This window comes from Manis javanica, chromosome 12 (assembly GCF_040802235.1).
Source record: "Manis javanica isolate MJ-LG chromosome 12, MJ_LKY, whole genome shotgun sequence".
Lineage (NCBI taxonomy): Eukaryota > Metazoa > Chordata > Mammalia > Pholidota > Manidae > Manis > Manis javanica.
In genome coordinates, this window is record NC_133167.1 from 48,685,523 (window position 1) to 48,709,151 (window position 23,629).

Consider the following 23,629-nt stretch of genomic DNA (forward strand, 5'->3'; position numbering starts at 1 on the left):
CAACGTAACCCTAGTTTAAAATTTTGAATGTTTTACAGCCTGCTGTCTGAGGCAGTTCCTCTATGAATCTGCTGACATTTTAAATTGTACTTTGAAATCTCCCATTGTAAATATCTGCTCTACTCAAAATTTTATATAAAGTTATCCCCTCTGCACACTATCAGTATGAAAGTTCTTCCTTTTTTCTTTCCTGAGGCATTCTAAGTCACTTCAGTAGCCAGCTGCCTTAAGAGAAAACCAGTAAATCTCACTGCTTACACAGCAGCCCAAGATCTTACCATAGTGCTTGTCAAAGAGTGAGAAATATTTTCAGCATAAGCCCCTGAAAGGTTCACAGGCTTTCTAGATTGTGCTCTCTAGCTAATAGGAAAGAAAAGAAAACTGCTGAAGCCCCTAGAGAACCTTCTGGCAGAAAGTAGATAACACAAAATAAAATCACTGTTTTATTTTATTAAGGACCTTTGTGAAGGTTCACTTGAAACAATTTAGTCTGTCTAACATAATTAAGTCACTAAACAGCGTCAGATAGAAGCCAGTTACAGTCTTCGATTAATAATGTTAAATTCACTTATAATCACTCTAAAACCTGTCTAGGAAGCATACACAGAATTTCATAAAATGCAATATGATGAGTAAGAACAGTTGAATGATTGAATCAAAAAATAGATTAAGTTGCAGTCATTTGAGCTGCTATTTGAAATTTATGGCTGCCATCTGGCAAGCAGTGTTTTGTCTTTTTGATAAATTAAGTAAGTTCAATAAAGCTATCCAGATAGGAAGTATGGAGTAGAATATGAGAATTATTTCTTTTAGCCTTCACCAGAAATGAGTTTTTTGAGACAGGAACACTAAAGTATGTCTAGGCAGGGTCACTGTGGAAGCAATAGCATGAGCAGTGAGATTCGGTTTGGTAAATTCCCAGCCCATCAACTCTTAAAAATTGACATTTCTCAGCTGGACTGAGCTGAGCTTGAGCAACTGGAGTAGGAGAGAGAGAAGGATAGGGTCAGATTTAGATAGAAGATTTTGGGGACAGTACAGATATAAAGTGATTAGGGTTTGAAATGGGATTGTTTAAAGGGTTAAGAAACATAGATGAATATATAGTATAAACCTTAATCACAGCCTTGTTTCTACATTTGCACTTGAAATTTAAAGATTTTTTTCCCTTTAAAACTTGGGTAGGAAAGCCCTTCTTGAGCAGAGTAGAATCTTACAGCTTTTGTGATGGGAGAGAAAGCAAATAAGGTCATTGCAACTTATAATTGGCTGGATGCAGGTTTAAATTCAAGGCAATTCTAACATCTGGAAATCTGTAATCTCTAAATTTCAGAATGTATATATGTAGAGCAACTTCTGGATTGCTAAACTCTGATATACTCAGCAAGATTGATGTTAATAAATTCCATCTACTTGTCTAGAATCTGTGTTATAGTTCAAAATTGTTTATATTTGTTTTCAATGAATTATTAGAAACATAGCATAGATGTAATATTTTTTCAGACCACATAGACTTGAATTCTTTTGATTTATGTAACTATACATTCTTTGGTACCTGTAACCCTGAGGCATAAAATCAGATATTTAAGGGCCAACTGTTTTGCAGCATTTTGAAGGATAAAGAAATAGAAAACAAAATAAAATGCTAAAAATGATTTCATTGTTTATAAGTAATAGACATCTGGAAAACACTACTATTTCTGGCTATGTAAAAATTGGAAAGAGTCAAATACTTCTGGGAATAAATAATCCTGGGATTTATATATATTTGGATAATGGTAACAAATGGAGATTGACTATACAAAGAAGTTATAAAATTGCTCCAAGTTACAAATTTCATTTGTTCATTCAGCAAATGTTAATGAGCTGACTCCGCGCCAGGTACTGTTTTAGTGCTGGGAATATGACAGTGCAGGGACAGAAAAAGGCTCTGTCCTAATTTGAACTGAAGCTGAGAACAAATGACCCTTTGCCAAATACAGTCATAGTTGATGGAGGAGAGAATGCAAAGCCAAAAATGCCAATATTAATAATGAAATTGAAATATACTTTGAGACTGCATGAACTTTGGGACTTGTATGGGCACATAATTTATATTTGCAGGGTTCCACCAGTATTTGACACATCACACGAGGATCCATTTACAAGGGAAACATTATCAGGATACTGACAGGGATATCTTGCTTCTCCTAAGAAAAGATGCTCTTTTGATTATAAGCACTTTCTCATTGGTTGTTGAGAATATCAGTAGTATATCTGAAGCCCATTCCTAGCAAGTCAATGGAAATGATTGTCTTTGTTACTATTTTTACTTTAGTCTCATACAGTCTATTTTTTGAAAGAAATAGGAAATTAAGCAGATAAAAATTAGTAACAGTCATAGTCATGGTTCTGTTTGTAAATCCAATTGAAGCTTTTTAAAGCGCTGGTTTACCTACTGCCCTTCTCAGTGGATAAAGGACCCGAGCCTACCACTGGAGAGCAGTTTCCCCAGTGTTTTCAAAAAGCCTACTTCATTAAAATCAGCCTCAGGTCCCAGAAAAATATTTGTTCCTTTCATTGAATAAAATAGTTTCAAGCACAATCTGTCAATGTAGACAGATGACAATTGCAAAACCATGAGACAGGTGGAAGATGCTACTATTGAAGGACATGTTGAGGGAGAGTTTTAATTGTAACAACCAGAAGCAAAAAATCAGCCAGTCATCGTCCCAGACATCCCCAAACTCTATAGATATCAGTTGAGGCCACAAACCAAGACACCTCTTCTAAGCTTCGTGGAAAGAAACAATCCTGCTTGTAGAGAATATTTGGACGAAAGTAACAAATGGAGACTGACTATGTAGAGAAGTAATATGATTGCTCTGAGATACAGAGGTCATTGTTCAGCCAACAAACAGCATTGCAAATATCTGTGATCGACAGTAGCATTTCATTTGGAATCAGAAGTTAATGGTAGATAACAATAATGGTAGAATTTAAAAAGGCACTGAGTTTCTTTTATGTATGTAACAGTTACAGGGATAGGAAATAGAGTTTAAAAGAATCCTTCCCTTAAGATTTGGTAATCTACTCCAAGGTTAGCATGAATAGAGAAGTAAATAGAAATTTTCTGTATTTTATATGTTTGCCATACATTGTGTTTGAGTTAAAAAAATAAATACTTCCCTACATAATTTGAGCCAACTCTTTTTTTTTTTTTTTTGAAGAATTCAATGGTCACTTGGTCACTGCTCTTATCATGGCTGTACCACCACTAGGCTGAAACCTCTGCTTCCCCAGGTTAGTATGTGCCTTCCTCATGGGAAATCTATTCAGTAAGTGATTTTTGCAGTTATTCTTCTTCTTGGGTGGAAACTGACAAGCAGCATCTGGTGGCTGAAGTTGTGGTTGTACTACTGCCTCTCTTTTGCCATTAACTGGGATGAAAGCAGAGGCCAGAAGAGCTATTCTGCATCCTCTGGCAATTTACCAGCATCTGTAAGCAGCTCTGTGGCCATCCTTGAGCTATGTTTACTGCCAGCTAACATAAGATTTAGAATGAGTATAATTTTCAGCTTTTGTAAAGAGTATCAAATGATAAATAGAGTAATCAGATCTTCTCCTGAATTGCTTACTGCTGTGAAACATGGATTAAATGTGTAGTAAAAATATCAGTTAATCTGTCCAAGAAGCTAGATATTTTCATTTGCTTTCTTTGATCCAGCTTAGTTGTCTGATTGGAAAAGAAGGGAAAAAAGAAATAATGTCCTAACTACTTAGGTGTTTATAAGTTTCCCCCCTCTCCTTAGGCTGTTGTTAAGCTCTTTCACTCTATACACTCTGTGTATGGAGTAATTTTCATACACTCTGAGCCACAGCAATTTAATATTTTGTTAAAAATGCATTAATGATGGCTCCAGTGAATTTCTCCTGTGTAGGCTCCACAGTGATAGCAGTTCCAGTGAGTGTTGATCTCTGAGTGATGGACATGAAAACAAAGCCGAAGGTGCAGTCTGAGTGCCGCCTGTCTCCCCTGCATCGTCAGGTGCAGTCGGAGAGCAGGGAACTGAGTGGCACCTTCTGTTTTAGTTGGATGAGAAAAGGGCATCTCATTTATACTCATTAATGAGTTGTTCTAGTGGGCGTGTCACATTTATACTCCATCTCTTGATACTAGATTAACAATTGCTATAATGCTGAGTCTTGGAAGAATTTCAAAAGTTAATACTTTTCTGCTTTCTGGTTTTAATTTCAAAACAAAAATCAAAAGGTACTCCGTGAGAAAATACCTTGTTGCCTTTGAAACCTTTGATCATTTACATAATGAAACAATAAATATTTATTAAATGCCTAGAGTGTGTTTTCAAGTTACTATGGCCTCTGCTTCAAAGGGGACGAACAATTCTTGTTCTTAAGGATACCTTTTAGTTTCAGTTTGAGGAGAAAAGAAAAATACAAATGAAAACATAAACACCAAGAAAAGCTTAAATACTGAGGGTCAAATTATTGGATCTCATAAGAAATTATGTTTGTGTGTATTAAAGGGATATTTTTCCAGCTAACACAGTCAAGAAATTTATGCAGTTGTGAAACTTAAGTGTAAAATGAATCAAGGGTGTAACTTTCATAGTTTGAAAGTGGAGAGAGTATAGAGAGAGCAGAAGTTTTATCTAACAGAGCGTGGAATATGAAGTGCAAAAAGAATGTTGGGAGCATATTTTAGAGGGCACTTCAACATTAACTTCTAGGTAATTAATTCAATTATACCAGTCATACAAAGTAGCATTACCAAAATAACGTAGGATTTAAAAAGAAAATCAAAAGAGAAAAAACTACTTGTCTGGCCTTCCCAAGCAAACAATCTATTTTCATTTTTCTATGTTCTTTCTCACTGAAGATTTTGGACAGTGAAATGACATGATGGAAAATGTGTCATACGTCTTTTAAGAAGATTAATCTATCAATAGTAAGCAAGATGGAGAGTGAGGAGAAGTGTCTGAAACCTAGAGACCAATTATAATTCTATTGAAGTGATCCAGGTGAGAAGTGATAAGGGCCTGAACAGAAATGGAAAGAAATGGGAAGTTGTAAGAGGCATTGAAATGAAAAAGTCACTGATTGGACATTCGAGAGAGGTAACTGTTAGAGACAACTGGAGCCTGAGTTAGCAGCACAGTTCCTAAGTTAGAAAGCAGAAGTAAGATTATTAGAATGGTTGTCTGGCAATGGGAGATGATGTATGTACATTTTTGTGTAACATACTATATTTAAAAAATATGGTTACACAAAAATAATGCTAACATATTTAAAGATGGAAAATTGGGCTACATGTGCATATTCCTAATCCTGAGATCTTTCCCAAATTCCAGCTTTCCTTAGTCATAAAATGCAGAGAGAACTGAAATCATAGGTGTGAATTTAATTTGATGTGTTAAGGAAATAGAAATTATTAATAACTTTTTTTAGAAGAGGAAAAGTATTCATTGAAGAATGGAATGATCACTGATCTGATATAGATTGAGAATCCATGGGACGATTCTCAAAATTAGAGAGCAAAGCAAGAAAAAGAGAAAGAGAAAATTAAAAAAAAGCATATTTAGAGTTGTAGTATAGGGAGTTGAAGGAGAATAAGAACAGAGGGAGGGCAGGGCATTACGTTTCATTAGTCAGAGGTCATGATGACTGATGAGAAACCAGTGGACAATTAATGTTTGCTGTACCATTGTCTAGAAAGCTTACTTTCCATTTGACCCCCTTTTTTTTTAGTGGAAGGAGGGAAGGAAATGGATGGCTATTTGGTGGTGAAATTAAGCAAGATTTGTATCTATTCAACCACTACATGCTCACCTCCCCCACCCCCAGTTTTTTTTATAAAGTTAGCTTACTTTTCTAAGCTGAGTAAAGGGAGCAAGCAACAGGTTAAGTCAAACAGATGTGTGAAAATTGTAAAGATCTACAGGGACAATCAGAAAGGATTGAGTGAAACAAGAGAGACCAATTAGGAAACTGGTCTAGTAAATCCTTGCAGGAGATGGCGGTGGCTTGGATTAGGGCTGCAGTTGTGGAGGTGGTGCAGTTGTGAGTACTGGTTGGATCCAGTCTATGTATTGAAGACCGAGCTGAGCTGACTTGGTAATGAGTAAGGTTTGAAGTGTGAAAGCAAGAGAGTAATACAAAATGATGTCTTACTGGCTTCAACAACTGAAAGAATGGTGGTGCCATTTATTTATATTCATTTATTTATTTACTTATTGAAGTATCGTTGATATACAATCATATGTTGACTTCAAACATACAACACAGTGATTCAACAGTTACCCACACTATTACATCCTCACCCCCACTAGCGCAGTTGCTATCTGTCAACACATGAAGATGTTACAGAGTCATTGGCTATATTCTCCATGCTGTACTGCTTTTCCTGTGACCACCTTATGATTGAGAATTTTTGCACCCCTTTATTCCCCTCACCCTCCTCCCCAACCTTAATCTCTCCACTGTGGTAACCACCCATCACTTCTCAGTGTCTATGCATCTACTGCTGTTTTGTTCATTTCATTTTGCTTTGTTTTTATATTCTAGAAACACATGAAATCATATGATATTTGTCTTTCTCTGCCTGGCTTATTTTACTGAGCCAGGACTTATTAGGTCCATTCATATTGTTGCAAATGGAAGGTTTTTTTATGGGTGAATAATATTCCATTGTGTCTATGTTTATGTATGTTGGTGCCATTTATTGAGATGAGTGAGAGTGAGGAAGATGCGGGACTTTTTTTTTTAATGTGTTAAGTCTGTTTTTACTCAGACATCCAACTGGTGATGTTATCTAGAGAGTAAGATACATGAGTCTTGAGCTAACAGTAAAGTTTAGGGCATGCAAGGTTGATATTCATCAGTATATTAGTAATAATAATAATAATAATAATAGTCCATAAGGTTGTGAGGCTGAATGAGACTATGAAGGAAGTGACTCTACAGAAAGCAAAGAAGAGTGCCAGGAACTGAAGACGGCTAGGTCCTATGTTTAAAGATCTGGAAGTAAGGAAGAATCAGCTGTGAAGAGCAAGAGGCATCAGTGAGGTGTAAGGATCTGGAGAGGGTGATGTCTCCAACTACAAAAGAAAGGATGTTTCAAGAAGGGCGCAGTTAGCTGTGTTAGACCTGATGGAATGTAGAGTACTATGTGCACACAAAATTAGGGAGATTGGCACTTCTGGTAGTATCTGAAGTAAACAAGATCAGGATTAGTCCTGCTGATTGCTTAAGGGGAGGTGGTTAATTGAGTCTTAATATTTCTTAGAACTGAATTTTTAGGCAGTTGTCAGAGCCAAGGTCAAGCTGTTTTGCTGTGGAGGAATGGGAGTGTTAACATGGGGCAGAGTCACGGAGAGTGGAAGGGTGGCATTAGAGTGGGCATCACTGGAGGTGGTCTTTCCTGAAATATATATAGGTCTCTGCGTTGATTCTAGAGTTATTTTAAAGAGAGCATTAGGTGGTTTCACTGCTGGGTGATTCAGTGGCCCTTCCGTATGTCTTGCTGAGAGTGTCAAGGCCAGTACAGGGTATTGGTCTTATCAGTAGTGCTTGGAGATCTGGAGGGTAGAATTAAGTAAAGGATATCATTTTATTTTCATCATTTTTAGTAGAAGCATGTGATGCAAAGTGCAGCATTTTAGATCTTTACAGAATAAAGATGTTATAGCAAACACATAGAAAACAGAAATTCTCCTAAAACTCCATAATTATCTTCTCTCGGTGTATCTTTAACCTAAGTAGATGCCAGGAGACAATGAGGATTTTCTTTGAGGGTGAAAGAAATTAGTACATCTTCTCTTATACTCTTTTCTATATCCTTTTTGCCCATGGATATATAAATCTTTTTTTTTATTTTAAATGATGAAGCCTTCACAGTCCGAGATTTAACAATAACGTAATTACCAATAACTGTCATATAAGGAAACAAAGATGTTTAAATTTGTCTTGTTAACTATTACATTCTATTGCCAGAGTATGAGTTTTCTTGTTTTATCACCAGCACACATTTAACAGAAATGGGAAAGTTCTTTAAGAAATAAAAAAATGTATGATTTAGTCATTTTCATTCATCCGACCTTATGTTTATCTTTGCTTTTTAACATCTCCTGCTTGGTCAGTAAATGACAGAAACCAACAGGTCTAAGAAACCTTTATCTGTGTATTATACTTTGAGTCCTTCAACTTCTTTTTGTCCTTTAAGTTTATTATCTTTGCTACATATAAAAATATACAGAATAATGGCTTCTATAGAAAACTATGTAAATTGAAAACTTTTGTTATGATTATTGTTATTTTGCTGCAAAGCAGGGAAAACAAAGTGGGTAGGATAATGAATATTTTTTGCCTGATTAAGAGTAAAAATTTAGGTTACTTATTATTTTATATTGTTACATAATTACTAATGAACAAGTTATTGATACCTTTTTATATTATTTTGGGGGCTCATTTGGCATTTCTAATATTGCCATACTTTCTATGTCACTTACCCAAATTATTTGCTGTTTATACTGCATACCCAACTTTCCTATAAATTTGTATTCATGTTATTATATTTCCTATGCTTTCCTCCCTCTCATCTACATATGGGCATCCTGTTTATTCTTCAGGCCCTACCTCTAATATGTCTTTTCTTATAAAAGTTTACTGATGAGAATAACCAAGTTACTTCACCAACTCTTGGTTGCACATCTCTAACAAATATTCCATGTGGACTTAATGTTTATGTAAATGCTTAGTCTTCGGTATTCCTGAACGGATGTTATATTTTATACATTTTCTGTTCCACAATTTTCTGCACATGCAGCATTTCAATGAAGAATGAATTTAACTGAGTTCTTCTCTGTTCCCACAACAAGATGGTTGTTATTTCCTCTTTCCACATAACTTGATACCTACCTATGTTTGTAGTCTTTTCTGATAAAAATAATGCCTACTGTTTGGAGGGTTTCCTATATGTTGAAGACTGTCATATATTACTTTATGCAAATCAGTTCATTTAATCCTCATAAGAAAATGTAGGAATTATTAGGATAACCCCCATTCTATAGACGAGAATTGAGTGCAGAGAGTTTAAGTAATCCAGTTAGAATAATGCAGTTGGTGGAGGAGCCAGTTTACAAACCCAGGTGGTTTGACTCTAGGGGCCTTGTTCTCAAACACTGCTCTGCGCTGTCACAGTGCCCAGGTGCCAGCTGGGTAATCTTGAAGATTATTGCTGGTAGTGGAAACATGACTTGATGAAAACATGATTCTTTTGTTTTTTGGTCAAATGAAGAATACCGTTCTTGTTGGACAGCTTAGCTCCCTTGAGATTCAGGTCCATGGCTTTTGCCTTATTAGCTGTGATTCATCTCAGGTTAGTTTGTAGAATTATTATTTTTTTAATATCAAGAATAATTACTTTTTATGTCGTGACTCTCTTTAGTAGGTTTCTTTATTTAGTTGACATAAGTATACAGTAGTATTGTGAATAGAGAATATCATTGGAGTAAATTTTGCATATGATATTTAGTTGTTACCATTCCTATCAAGTGCCTGAAAATGTGGAGATTTTAATATGATAGCCTTCCTAAAATCATTAATTCAGGAACACATTTTCCATTATCATATATATTTTCTGTTTTTTATAATGATACAGTGCATCAGGTACAGTAGCTTTCAAATAATAAATGATACTTCATTAAGTTTAAAAGTTATTTTTAAAGTCTAAGCCATACCATCCCAGGTACACCTGATCTTAGAAGCTAAGTAGGGTCAGGCCTGTTTAGTGCTTGGATGGAATACAGGATGCCAGAGGCTTTAAAAGTCTGATGAAAATAGATGCAAAGATTCTCAACAAAATATTAGCAAACTGAAGTCAGCAGTACATTAACAGGATTATGCCCCAAGATCAAGTGTGATTTACTCCAGGGATGCAAGGATAGTTCAACATCCACATTGTGCTACATCACATTAGCAAAATGAAGGATAAAAATCATATGATCATCTCAAAAGATGCAGAGAAAGCATTTTACAAAATTCACCACCCATTCATGATAAAAACTCTCAACAAATGGTATAGAGGAAACATGCCTCCTCACAATAAAGGCCATATATGAAAAGCTCACAGCTAACATCAACTTGTTTTAATGCTCTGCTATTACCTTCTGAATTTCTTAATTTTGAATTGGGGGACCTACATTTCCATTTTGCAAATTAGGTAGCTTCTCCTGGCAATTGTGAGCAAACAAAATTGCAGCAGCTCCGCAGTGATGCTGGAATCTTAGTTTCTCATTACCACTGGTGTTTCTGTTTTAACTGTCTACACTTTTGTCATTTTCTTAATCTTTTGTGAGTATTTGCAAAGTGCTGAGAGGAGAAGGAAGCTGTATTTAACACAAGGACTCAAAAATTGATTCAAATAAAAAATCTCAATATTTCTGTATGTGTTTTTCTTTACCTAATAGCATATATTTGAATATATTCAAACGTAACTTTTGAAGGCACGACAAAAATACTTTTTCTACTTAAAGAAGTCTTGAAGTTCTATTAGCTAAATATAAACCTCAGGTTTAAAACTAAATATATTTCAATTCAATATAGAGTAAATGAAATGAAAACATTTAGTGTGTCATTTACATATGAAATTCAATATTCACTCTCTGATATTAGGTTTTCAACTTAGTTTTCATATCAAAGTTATTTTCCTGTTTTTGTTATAAGAATTATTCATCTACCCAGCAATTATTTTACACAAATAGTGTATTTTTAAAACTCTTCAATATTGCCCAATATTTATCATTTTTTCCAGCTTTATTGAAATATATTTCATATATAACACTGTAATTTTAAGGTCTACACTGTGATAATTTGATATACATAAATATTTCAAACTGATTACCACAATAAGGTTAGTTAACACATCCATCATCTCACATGTTACCTTTTTTATTTTTTTGGTTTGGTGAGAACATTTAGGATCTACTGTGTTAGCTATTTTCAAGTATACAATACAGTCTTGTTAACTGTAGTCACAATGCTACACATTAGGTGCCCGGAACTTATTCATCTTTTAGCTGGAGGTTTGTACCTGTTGACCACCTTCACCCATTTCTTCCATCTTCTAGCTCCTGGCAACCACTATTTTACTACTTCTGAGTTAGACTTTTTTAGATTTCACATGAAAGTGAGATCACACAGTATTTGTCTTTGTCTTATTTGTTTCACTTAGCATAATGCCCACAAGCTTTATCCAGGGTGTAGTATATGACGGGATTTCCTTCTTTTTTATGGATAAATTATATTGTCATGTATATATCACATTTTCTTTATCCATTCATCCATAGATGAACACTTAATGTGTTTCCCTCTTAGCTATTGTAAATAATAATGCAGTGAACATGGGAGCAGGTATTTCTTCCAGATACTGAATTTTTTGATTTTTAAAATATTGAAGTATAGTTGACATACAGTATTATATTGGTTTTGAGTATACAATGTAGTGATTCAACAGTCATATACATTATTAAATGCACAAGATACTGATTTTGTTTCCTTTGGATATTTGCCCAGAAATGGTATTGCTGGATCATGTATTAGGTCTAGTTTTAAATTTTCAAGGAACCTCCATATTGTTTTCCATAGTGGCTATCCCAAATTACATTCCCACCAACAGGGTACAAGAGTTCTCTTCTTTCCATCTCCTTTCCAATATGTGTTATCTCCTGCCGTTTTTGATGAAAGCCGTTCCACTAGGTGTGAGGTGATATCTCACAGGGTTATGATTTGTATTTCCCTGGTGATTAGTAATGTTAACCATCTTTCCTTGTATACCTGTTGGCCATAATGTGTTTCTTCTTTGGGAAAAAAAGTATCTATTCAGTTCCTTTGCCCATTTCTAAATTAGGTTGCTTGATTTTTTTGGTTATTTGGTTTTTGAGAGTTTTTTATATATTTTGAATATTAGTCCCTTATCAAATACACAGTTTGGCAATATGTTCTCCCATTCTGTAAGTTGCTTTTTAATTTTGCTGTTTCTCTTGCTGTGCATAAGCTTTTTAGTTTAATATAGTCTCATTTGTTTAATTTTGCTTTTGTTGCTTGTGATGTTGGTACTGTATTAAAAAAAACATTGTTAAGAGCAGTATCAAGGAACTTTTTTGCTTACGCTTTTTTTTCTAGGAGTTTTGTAGTTTAAGGTCTTGCATTTAAGCTTTAATCCATTTCAGGTTAATTTTTTGAATAGTGTAAGATAGGGGTACAGTTTAATTCTTTTGCATGTAAATATTCAGTTTCCCAATACTCTACTGAAGAAACTATCTTTCCCCATTGAATATGCTTGGATTCCTTGTCAAATATTTTTTGATCAGGTATGCACAGGTTTATTTCTGTTTCTTGATGTATGCATCTGTTTTTATGCCATTACCATACTGTTTGATTGCTTCCACATTGTAATGTAGTTTGGAATCAGGAAGTATAATGCCTCTAGCTTTGTTTTCCAAACAAATTTTAGGGTTGTTTTTTTTTTTGAACTATGAAAATATCATTGGAATTTTGAGAAGGATTGTATTGAAGCTGTAAATCACATTGAGTAGTATGGATATATAAAAAATTAATTCTTCTAATCCTTGAGCATTTATTTGTCTTTTTCAATTTATTTAATCAATACTGTAAAGTTTTCAGTGTGCAATATTTCATTGCCTTGGTTTAATTTATTCCTAGGTATTTTATTGGTTTTTATGTTATTGTGAATGTGATTGTTTTCTTAATTTTCTTTTCTCATAGTTTGTTATTAGTATGTAGAAATGCAGCTTGTTTTTGGATATTGATTTTGTATTTTGAAAGTTACTGAGTTTATTACTTATAACAGTTTTTCTTTTTTTTTTTGGTTTTTGAGTTCTTAGTATTTTCCTTCATTTCTGATTTGGATGTCTTTTATTTCTTTTTCTTGCTTAACTGCTCTGGCTAGAACTTCCAGAACTGTGAAAAATAGGAGTGGTAAGAGTGTGAACTCTTGCCTATTCCTGATCTCAGAGGAAAAGCTTCTAACCTTCCATACTTTTGTATGATAGCTGTAGGTTTGTCATATATGGCCTTTATTATGTTGAGGTATGTTCCTTCTGTACCAATTTGTTGAGATCTTTTATCCTGAAGAGATATTGAATTTTGTCAAACATTTTCTGTCTCTATTCAGAGGATTACATAACTTTTATCCTTCTTTTTGTTAATTTAGTGTATTGTATCTATTGATTTATGTTTGTTGAACTATCTTTGCATCCTAATTATAAATCCAACTTGATCATGGTGTATGATCCTTTTAATATGCTGTTGAATTGGTTGTTAACATTGTTTTGGGAATTCTTGCATCTATATTCATCAGAGAATTTGGCTTGTAGTATCTTTATCTATCTTTGGTATCATGGTAATACTGACTTTGTAAAATGAGTTTGGGAGTGTCCTCTCCTCTTTAAATTTTTGGAACAGTTTGAAAAGGTTTGGCATTATTTCTTCTTTAGTGGTTGGTAAAATTTACCAGTAAGCTCATCTGGTCCTGTGCTTTTTTTCTGGTGGGTGGGGGTTGGAATGTTTTTTATTACTGCTGAATTCAATCTTGTTAGTTGTTATTGGTCTGTTTACATTTTCTGTTTTTTTTTCTTGGTTTGGTCTTGGTAGATTGTATGTTTCTAAGAATTTATCCATTCCTGTTATCCATTTTATTAGTGTACAGTTGTTCATAGTAGCCTCTTCTGATTCTTTGTATTAGTTGGTGTCAGTTGAATTGTCTCCTCTGTCATTTTTAATTTTCTTTGCATCCTCTGTTTTTTCCTTGGTTAGTCTACCTAAAGGGTTTCCCATTTTGTTTATCTTTAAAAGAAAATCAGCTTTGTTACACTGATTTTTTTCTATTGTGTTTTAGCCTCTATTTGATTTATTTCTGCTCTAATCATTAGTATTTCCTTCTTTCTGTTAACTTTTGTTTTAGTTTGATCTTCTTTTTCTAATCCCTTGAGGCATAAAGTTAATTTTGGATCTTTCTTTTTTTCTTAATGTAGCATTTATCACTGTAAATTTGCCTCTTAGAACTTCTTCTGCTGCATCACATACATTTTGGCATGTTTTGTTTTTGTTTACATTTATCTCAAGATACTTTCTGATTTCTTTTTTGATTTTCTCTTTGAACCATTGGTTATTCAGAATTGTGTTCTTTAATTTCCACATACTTGTGAATTTTCCAGCTTTTCTCTTGTTAGAAGTTTATAATTTCATAGCATTGTGACTGGAAAATATATGTGGTATAATTTTCACTAATTATTTTTAAAACACTTTCAGCATTTTTCTAATTACTGATATTACAGTGGCAAACAAGAGAGACAATGTCCCTGACTTAATGAGGGAAGAAGACAAAAAATAAAGTAACTTTAACTTGTGATATTTGCTAGAAAGTCTTGAGATAAGAAATAATAGAGGATGAGATATGGGACAATCAGAATGTTCCTGAGAATTAATCTTAAAGATGAAAGGTGAGAAGAAGCTTACTCTGAAGAGGTCAGAAGGTGGAAGAGGAAAAAGAAACTACTATTTCAGGGACAGAAAATTCCAAGTGCAGAGGCTCTGGCTTTAAAAAGGAATATTTCCTTCTGTTTTTTTTGTTGTTAGCATGCTCTTTATAATTTCCTTATATTGCCATAGTGTTCTTTGTGATTAAACTATAATAAAATTAAGGAAATGGCTACATGGTCTTATTAATATGCTATAATAGTATACATTTATAATAATTTTGTAATCATTAAAAAATCCTTTCAATATTTTGTTTCTTAATGTTTATTGAACCTGAGAATTGAAACCTTCAGATCCATTTCTCTGTTTTTAACATACTGATTTTGCAAAAGGCTTAAAAAAAAGAATTTAATTGGCATACATTTCACTTATGCAAGAAAATTTACCCTAGCTAAAGAATGTGTATTTAAAAAACTTCATCGTTACTTTTGACATAAAAGCACATGAAAATACAGGAACTGCACAATTGTTTAGTCTTTTTTTCTTCCCTTGGGGATTTTGTATAGATACTGTCACATATCCCAGAAAAGATGAACACTATTTTAAAACTATTTTATGTTTTCTACCCAAGCAAGGTGAAATTATATTAAAACATTGACTTCTTTCATCTTGACCTTGAATTGGCTCTTGAAAAGGAATGAAAATAGAGGCATTTATTGCTAAGAATAAACTTCTTACCTGAAGTTGAGGGAAAATAAAAGCCCTGACAAACCTGACAGAGAGTCAAAGGTTCTCATTTTTATAGTAAAAAAGTGTCCACATATCCAAGGGCAAAAAATGCCAAAAGTCTCAGACAGACATAATGCTACAGAGAACCTTGAAAGACCTTGTGAGATTAACTCATTTACTTCATCATGCATTCTCAGTCTATCTACTTCATCTAGTATTTTAGAGTTATGGATGCTTTTTATTAATTTTAAACTGTTAAATTTGTCACCTTTAAATTAGAGCTATATGAAAGAATTCCCTGTGAGGAAGCATTTTATTGAACAGTGTTTGAACATAAAGCTAGCAAAGGAAAATGGTTGTATTGCTTAGTTCATTTATGTTCAATCTCCTTTTTGTTTCTCCTCTTGTTTTCCCAAATTAAGAAAAACACATACACATGAGAAAAATGTGTGATTTCCATTTTATTTCAATGCCTTGATGGAAGGCAGAATTGTCTCCTTTTGTTTTGAAAAAAACTTTTTTTTAAATCATTCACTCCATCATTTAGTTCACCTCCCAGACATCTTCTCAGCAGTTCCAGCTTTGTATTTCTTTATATTTCTGTAGTACATGTTGTCTATGGAAAGATTTCACAAATGTAATTTTTATAGTATCTTCCTCCCCTAAAAGGAACACTCTTCCCAATTTGGTTTTAGCCTTGAGATTAGAGACTACCCTTCACTTACATTGTTATCTCCACAGAACCTACTGCAGTGCCTTGCATGTAGCAGATGTTCAATGGCTATTTCTTCCACTATTTTTTTTTTCCTGGTGCACCTAACAAAAGGCTGTTCTAGCAATCTTAAGCAAATTAAATTCATTATGAATTTTAGGTTTTCTCACACTATTCTTAGAGGTTCCTTGCCAATATTCTGTAGTAATTCTTGGTTGTGTATATTTTCACCTTTTCTTTTTCTAGTCTTTATTCTCTATTAGTTCTTTTTTGATCTGCTGTTACATAACTATCTTATCAGAATCTCTTAATATTTTAGTGGCAGAATTTTATTTTTTAAAGATATCTAATCTATTATTATTTTCCTTTTCAGAATCATTCCTATCTTTATTGATTAAATAGAAAAACATTTATTTAGGGCCTGTGAGGTGCCTGGCATATATGCTGATTGCCTGATTGTCAGTAAGATGCACACAGTATCTGTGGAAGAGATACATAAGAAACATGGAGCTGATAACTACTCTTATAATGGTAGTTGCACGTATGTCTAGTTGTGGACACACTTGGTGGGGTAAGGAACAATTTTAGGGGTTTAGGAATCTTAATCATGTGTAGGAATTAGCTTGGGGAAGATAGTGAAAGAAGGAGCTGTGCACTTTTTAGAAAATGTGCTCTGTTCTTATTTATTTTGGTCTTGCTTTGATAAGGATGTTTTAACTGGTAATGCTTTCAGATCACTTGATTCCATTTTCTGAGTGGAGCTTTCCATCATTTCTTCTTCATTAATTTTAATTCTGGGTCAGAATTAAAAGGAGAGAATCAGTACCCTGTGTGGTTACCTCAGCTTTTCAAAAATGATTTTTTTTCTATAAAGTACGTTAAGAATAAAATGCCTATGCCATTAATTGCACAAAGTTAGGAAGATCTTTTAACTTCTGATTTCTCATATAATTCTAGTTTTAGAACATCATATAATAGTTACATGAACTTGTGCTATTCCCTAAACCACTTCTTTTTCTCTTTAAATAGTGGTACCATCAGATCCCTTGCCCATAGGTAAGCTGATTGAAAGTAGATTGGTAGAAATCTGGTAGATAGTTGCAGATGCTTCACTTTCCTTAACCTCTAACATGCCACTCCTACTTCCATACCCATCATTTTTTAAATGTGATTTTATTGTGATAAAAACACCACATGAGATCTACCGTTTTAGAAAATATTTAAAGTAATGTATATTATTATTGACCACTGGTATAATGTTGTATACAAGTAGATCTCTAGATTTTATTCATTTTGTCTTCTGGAAGCATGATAAGCAAAGATTCCTGTCTGCTTTTCCCAGCTCATTATCTGACACTGTCAGGTAGTAGAACACAGAAATTTTCAACATTTTACCATCCAATTATTTACTTAAGTCTGAATTAATTGCAAAATCTCTCAATTAATGGCCTTGATCAAACTAAATAATGACCAGATAAGCGAGTAGATCTTGTGAAGATCTTTAAAACTGCAATTTTAAATTTTACAGTTGCAGAACTAACCATCCCTATATCTGCAATTCTGTGAAAGTGTTTTCAACTGAAGGGAACAAATAACACCTTGGAGCCTTTTACAGCCCTCCCAGCCAGAAGTGTGCAGGTTGTTACAGTTGCAGGTCGTCATTTAGGAATTTAAAGAATTTGTAGAGGCTAGTTAGAAGAATATCTATTGTGTTACCTAAAGGAGAATATCCCTTAATGTAAATATTGACATCATGTTTAAGTGATAGTTCAATTTCTTCTCTTTCAAACTTAAAGCTTCCTACCATATATTAAATTCAGTTTAGTTCAACAAATGACTATTGGTTACTCAATATATTTCAGGCTGTTTGCGAATACAAAAATGAATAAAGCATCCATTCATTTTTTTCAACCGAGTTCATAGTCAAGTTTGGGGAAACCTAAAGGGTAATTTTGAAGTGATGTGATATGTTTAGTTATAGAATTATATATAGAGTATGATGGTCATATTGCTAAGAAGACAGACATAAATAATGAAAACTTTTTTCCAAATAAAACTTTTGGTTTATTTAGAATGAAAGATATTTTAGGAAAGGAATGATCAAGTACTCAAATTCTTTGGGTTGAAAAAAGCCTATTAATTATAAAAAATGATTATAAAAAGACTTCATATCTGCATAAATCTGAGATTTCAGAACTGTGGGTCTAAAAGCAAATGATTTAAACTTGTTTGGAGAAGAATACAAGCAAATGACAATGATTTTAGATTACTTATCAACAACACTGGACTGGAAAATGCAAAGTTCTAAGGGATATTGAATTTGGAGCTATAGTTCTGTTTACAGTCAAAAAGAGAACCTCAGATACAACAATGAAGAGCAGGTAAGTATTATCGAAAGAAGTGAAGAAAGTCAACAATAATTCAGAGTGAATCCACTAAAGCTTGATACTTGAAGCACTTTGCCTTTGAGCAGGAAGAATTTAGGGTTAAGGGAAGTACAGCTAAATTTCCTAGTCACACTATTTGTTTGTATAGTGTACGATAATCACAGTATTATAATGGATATTTTATAAGCTTTAAAATGAGAGAGTATAGAAATACACACAATACCCAGAAATCTTATAGTTGCAGAACCAAAATTAATAGTATAACTAAAAGAAATCTGACAGATGAAGGAGAGGTAAAAGATAGGTACCCTAGTTTTCTAGATCAGCCTATAGATCAGCTTTAAAGCAATGGAGCCAGAGAGAGGTTTAAATAGGTTATTTAATATTTAAGTGTAACTGTGATGAGGAATATAAAGTATAAGTAACATATCTTGAGCTAGGTGGGGAAAAGCTATGTGAAGAAACAATTTTTCTTCTTTTAAGAAATCTGGTAGAGGAAATGGAAAAGAGAAACTGAAAAGTGTTTATATTTATTTACTTTAAACTTGTCTGTGTCATTTGACTTTTTTTCCCCTACATAAAGATATTGCTTTAGAAAAAAATACTTAATGCACAGGAATAAAGGGAAATACCAAATTATTACCGAGTGAGCATTACAGGAATGACTCCCTTTCCCACTAAGGCATTGCTTTCCCCCCAAATTTTCTATATACATTACTTTTATAATCCAAAATCTGTAAAATAAATTTTATGTTTAAAGAAGTGGTAACACTTGGTGTAATAGTGTATTTAAATAGACATGACAGTTATTACCAAAAACTCAGATATATTCTTTATGAGGCCAAGTTGCTGGTGTATAAGAATAGCTGTGGCTTAGTTGCAGTACAAGTGTTGATGGTTTTTAATTTTGTAAGTTCTGTCTTAAGTCCTGTGCAACACCGATAATATGACAATTTCAGAAAAATTAAGCTGTAAAGAAAAATGCCCTGTTACTACACAGAAAATCACTTGATATAATTAAATGAGTCCCTCATCCATGCTGCACAAATCTGTAGCCATTATCTGTGGAGGAATAGAGTTAGCACTGACAATAAATGTACCATTTGATTCCTTCATTATAAATTTCATGTTCTGCTCAAATTCTTTAACTACTGCTATATGGTTTTCATTATGTGTGTTGCCATTTGTTATGCCCGATAAGTTAAAAACTTTATTATGTATTGATTTACTGTTGTGAATGCCTGAAATCCTTTGTGCTCTCAACACCATCATTGATGAGATATCAATTGTTTTTTACTCTCAAACTGTAGAACATATTAAATTGATTCTGGGTATATCTGGTACATGCTAAAGGGCCTGACCCCAATTTTTCTCTTAAAGTCCTTTTAGCTTCAATTTTAGGAGCAAATTTGTTTCTTCCAATGTTGTGGTACTCTTGACTAAGAATCCCACTTTGTCGTTTATTTGGCTAGAAACCAGGCCTAAAACAGTACTTCGGATAATTTGTTGAGATGATGTGTCTGCCGGTCTTGATTTAATGAGTGTCAATAAAAATGATTTAGAAACATCTTATGTGAATAATGAGTTGTTGTACAGGTGGTCTGAAATTAAAGTGATTTTAAAAAATATACCAGTAAAAAGCAATGAATTCTTGATGTGCCATCCTAGATTATTCTGCAAGTGATTTTAATATGCCTCTATTCTGTTCCAAGAATGACAAAATGAAGCTGAATTTGCAAGATAATTTTCTGGTAACTTTCCTATTTTTTTCTGTTTTGAAATACCTTTTCAATTGTCTAATCATAATTGAAAATAGAATACAGTGTTCTAAGTTCAGAAAATTTAAAATAATACATAGTTTAAAATTTAACCACCATGAAGTATAGAACATAAATAAAATTAACTGTATAATGTTAAATACTTTATGAAACATGAGTTTGATAAATCTGAATGTTAAGATTTTTCTAAGCATTATTTTCTGTTGAGAAATGATATTTTAGCCTACATATGAGTGAAATAGAGACAACCTTCTGAATAAATGTTTGTTTTTCATGCTCTATGAAAATTGGGGGTGTTGTTGGTCTAAACTCTAAAGTCAGGCAAATGTGATTATGAAACCAAGTTTTACATGAATTTACAACCTATCGAGGGACATTACTTTTCTCATCTGAACCGAGGATTAAATGAGATTATGGTTGTATATGGAAAGTTCCTAGTTTGTAATATGTAATAAAGGAAAAAGCTGTTGATTATTTCATGAGATTTGTTTACCTTACTGAATGTCTAAGTATCTCAATTTATTTAATTTCCTAAATTAGTGGATTGACAGATAAAAATAAAATGATGTACCAGGAAAATAGTTTTCTTTTTGAGAAATAATAAGCCAGGAATTGCCTCATGGTCTTTTGAAGTTAATAAATTTGATTCCTTTTAGCTATTTTTTTTTTCTTGTGGAGTTTAGTTGCCTTTAGGGCAGTGCTTTTTGAATTTGTGTGCATATGAATTATCTGAAGATGGTGCAGAAATCTAATGCTGGGTCAGTAGGACAAAGGTAGGTACTGAGATTCTGAATTTCTAAAAGCTCGCTGGCGATGTTATTGGACCATGTGCGTGTGTTTGTGTGTGTGTACGTGGGAAGTACTTGGAGTAGCAAGGTGATGGGTCATAGGTGTGCCATAGTGCATCCTCCTGCTCTTTCTCATCATATGTTCGCATGGTACCCTGAATTTACACCCTCAAAATTAGTTGTATTTGGTATTACAATTTTTTAATCCTATACTTCCTTCAATATATGGTAGACTCCACAGAGTATATCTTTTGCTCACTGTGATGTCTCCAGAATAGCACAGTGCCTGGAACTTGGCAATGAATGCTGATTTGCTTAGTTTTGGTGAACTGCATGCCAGAAGTGAAGAGCATGGCTGAAAAAAAGAAGAGGAGGCCTCAGGTTAAAAGTTCCTGCATAGCAGCAGGGTTACAAAGAAGTTCTGCAAAATGGACTATGCCACACTCATGGGCTTGGTTTAGTTTACCTAGAAATGTTTGTGTATGTGGGTTGTCTAGTGGGCATGGCTGGAATTGGTGTTTGAAAAAGATATATCATCCTGGTGATTAGATACAGTATAACTAATTTCACCATCTTGTAAAATTACTTTGATACTGATTCAAGAAGCAGCACTTGAAAGGAATAACTGAAAACAATGTCAAATGAGGGCTAGGTCACTAAGTTTCTCTAGTGCTGTGATGTAGAGTTTTGAGAAGGTATGATACTTGTGTAATGGAAATGGAAATGTGCTAAGAGAATAAGTCTTAAGTGTTCTCACCACATCAAGAAAAAAGGTAACTATGTAAGGTGATGGATGTGTGAATTAACTTGGTTGTGGTAATCATTTTACAATGTATACATATGTCAAATTGCCACATTGTCCACCTTAAATATATGTGAGTTTTACTTGTCAATTACACCTTCAAAGAAAGCTTTAAACAAACAAACAAACAAAAAGTAGGAATAGTCAGAGAAGATAACTGCATACAATTGGCCCAGACATTTTTAGGCACTATGTGACCATTTGATGTTACAAAATACAGGTGAATGCTTTTTACTACTCTGGCTTTATTTTTCACCCTGTAAATCTCTCATGATTCACCTCAGAACACTTACAATGACATTAAAATTTAAGTCACCTTTGTGATCATTTTATGGTCTTTGTAAGGTCAGGTGAAAGCAGCATTTCAATATGTTAAACATTTTACTTAATACCATCATCTTTTTAGAAGAACTTGTTAAAGTTCCTCTTTGTTTTCTTATAGTCCCTACTGTGGTGCTCAATCAGAATGAGACTTCTGCTTCAGCATCATCAATTTTTTATAAAAATACTGTGGAAGAGTCAGATATATAAATACATATTCATGTGTTAATTAACAACCATAGAAAAATAAACAAGTGGGACTACATCAAACTAAAAAGCTTCTGTACAGCAAAGGAAATCATCAACAAAACAAAAAGGCAATATACAGTATGGGATAATATATTTGTAAATGATATATCTAATATGGGGTTAACATCCAAAATACATAAAGAACTCATAAGACTCAACATCAGAAAAACAAATAACCTGATTAAAAAATGGGTAGAGGACCTGAACAGACATTTTTTCCAAAGAAGAAATATTTATGACCAATAGGCTCATGAAAAGATGCCCCACATCACTAATCACTAGGGAAATGCTAATCAAAACCACAATGAGATATCACCTCACACCACTTAGAATGGCCACTGTTCAAAAGACAAGAAGTAACTAATGTTGGTGAGGACATGGAGAAAAGGGAACCCTCCTGTACTGTTGGTGGGAATGTCAACTGGTGTGGCCACTGTGGAAAGCAATATGGAGCTTCCTCAAAAGACTAAAAATAGAAATACCATAGACCTAGTAATTCCACATTTAGGAATTTACCAAAGAAAACAAAATCTCTGATTCTAAAAGATATATTCCCTCTCATGTTTATTGCCTCATGAGGAGAAAGTGTCTACCAGTAGATGAATTGATAAAGAAGATGTGGTACATATACACAATGAAATGTTATTCAGCCATAAAAAAGAAAGAAATCCTGCCATTTGTGAAAACATGGATGGACCTAGAGGGTATTATGCTCAGTGAAATAAACCTGATGGCGAAAGACAAAGAGCATATGATTTCATTTATATATGGAATCTAAAAACAAAGCAAAACAAAACAAAACAAACAAAATAGCAATAGACTCATAGACACTGAGAAGTGACTGGTGGTTACTTACCATCAGGGGTAGGATTGGAGTGGGTGGGTGAAATAGGTAAAGGGGTTAAAAAGGCACAAAATTTCAATCATAATAGAAATTAGTCATGGGGATGAAAGTACAGCATAGAGAATATAGTCAGTGGTTCTGTATTGTCTTTCTATGTTGATAGACAGTAACCACACTAGTTACGGTAAGCATTTAATAATGTGCGTAACTGTTGAATCACTGTGTTGTATACTTGAAACCAATATAATATTGTACATTAACTATACTTCAATAAAAATACCAAAAAAAGAGAAGGAAATGATAATAAAAAACAACAGCAAACATAGAGAAGGTGAATCATGATGTCTTAACTTCAGAGAGTGAGTAGAATCATAGGAATTGGAGGTCATGGTCAACTTGATGATTTTTCACATCATTCTTATACAGTCTTCTACTTTGAAATGAATATGGTTCAAAACATAAAATAGTGCCTTTGTTAAAAATTCATTTACTGTCTGAAGAGAAATGTGGGCCAAAAGGATAA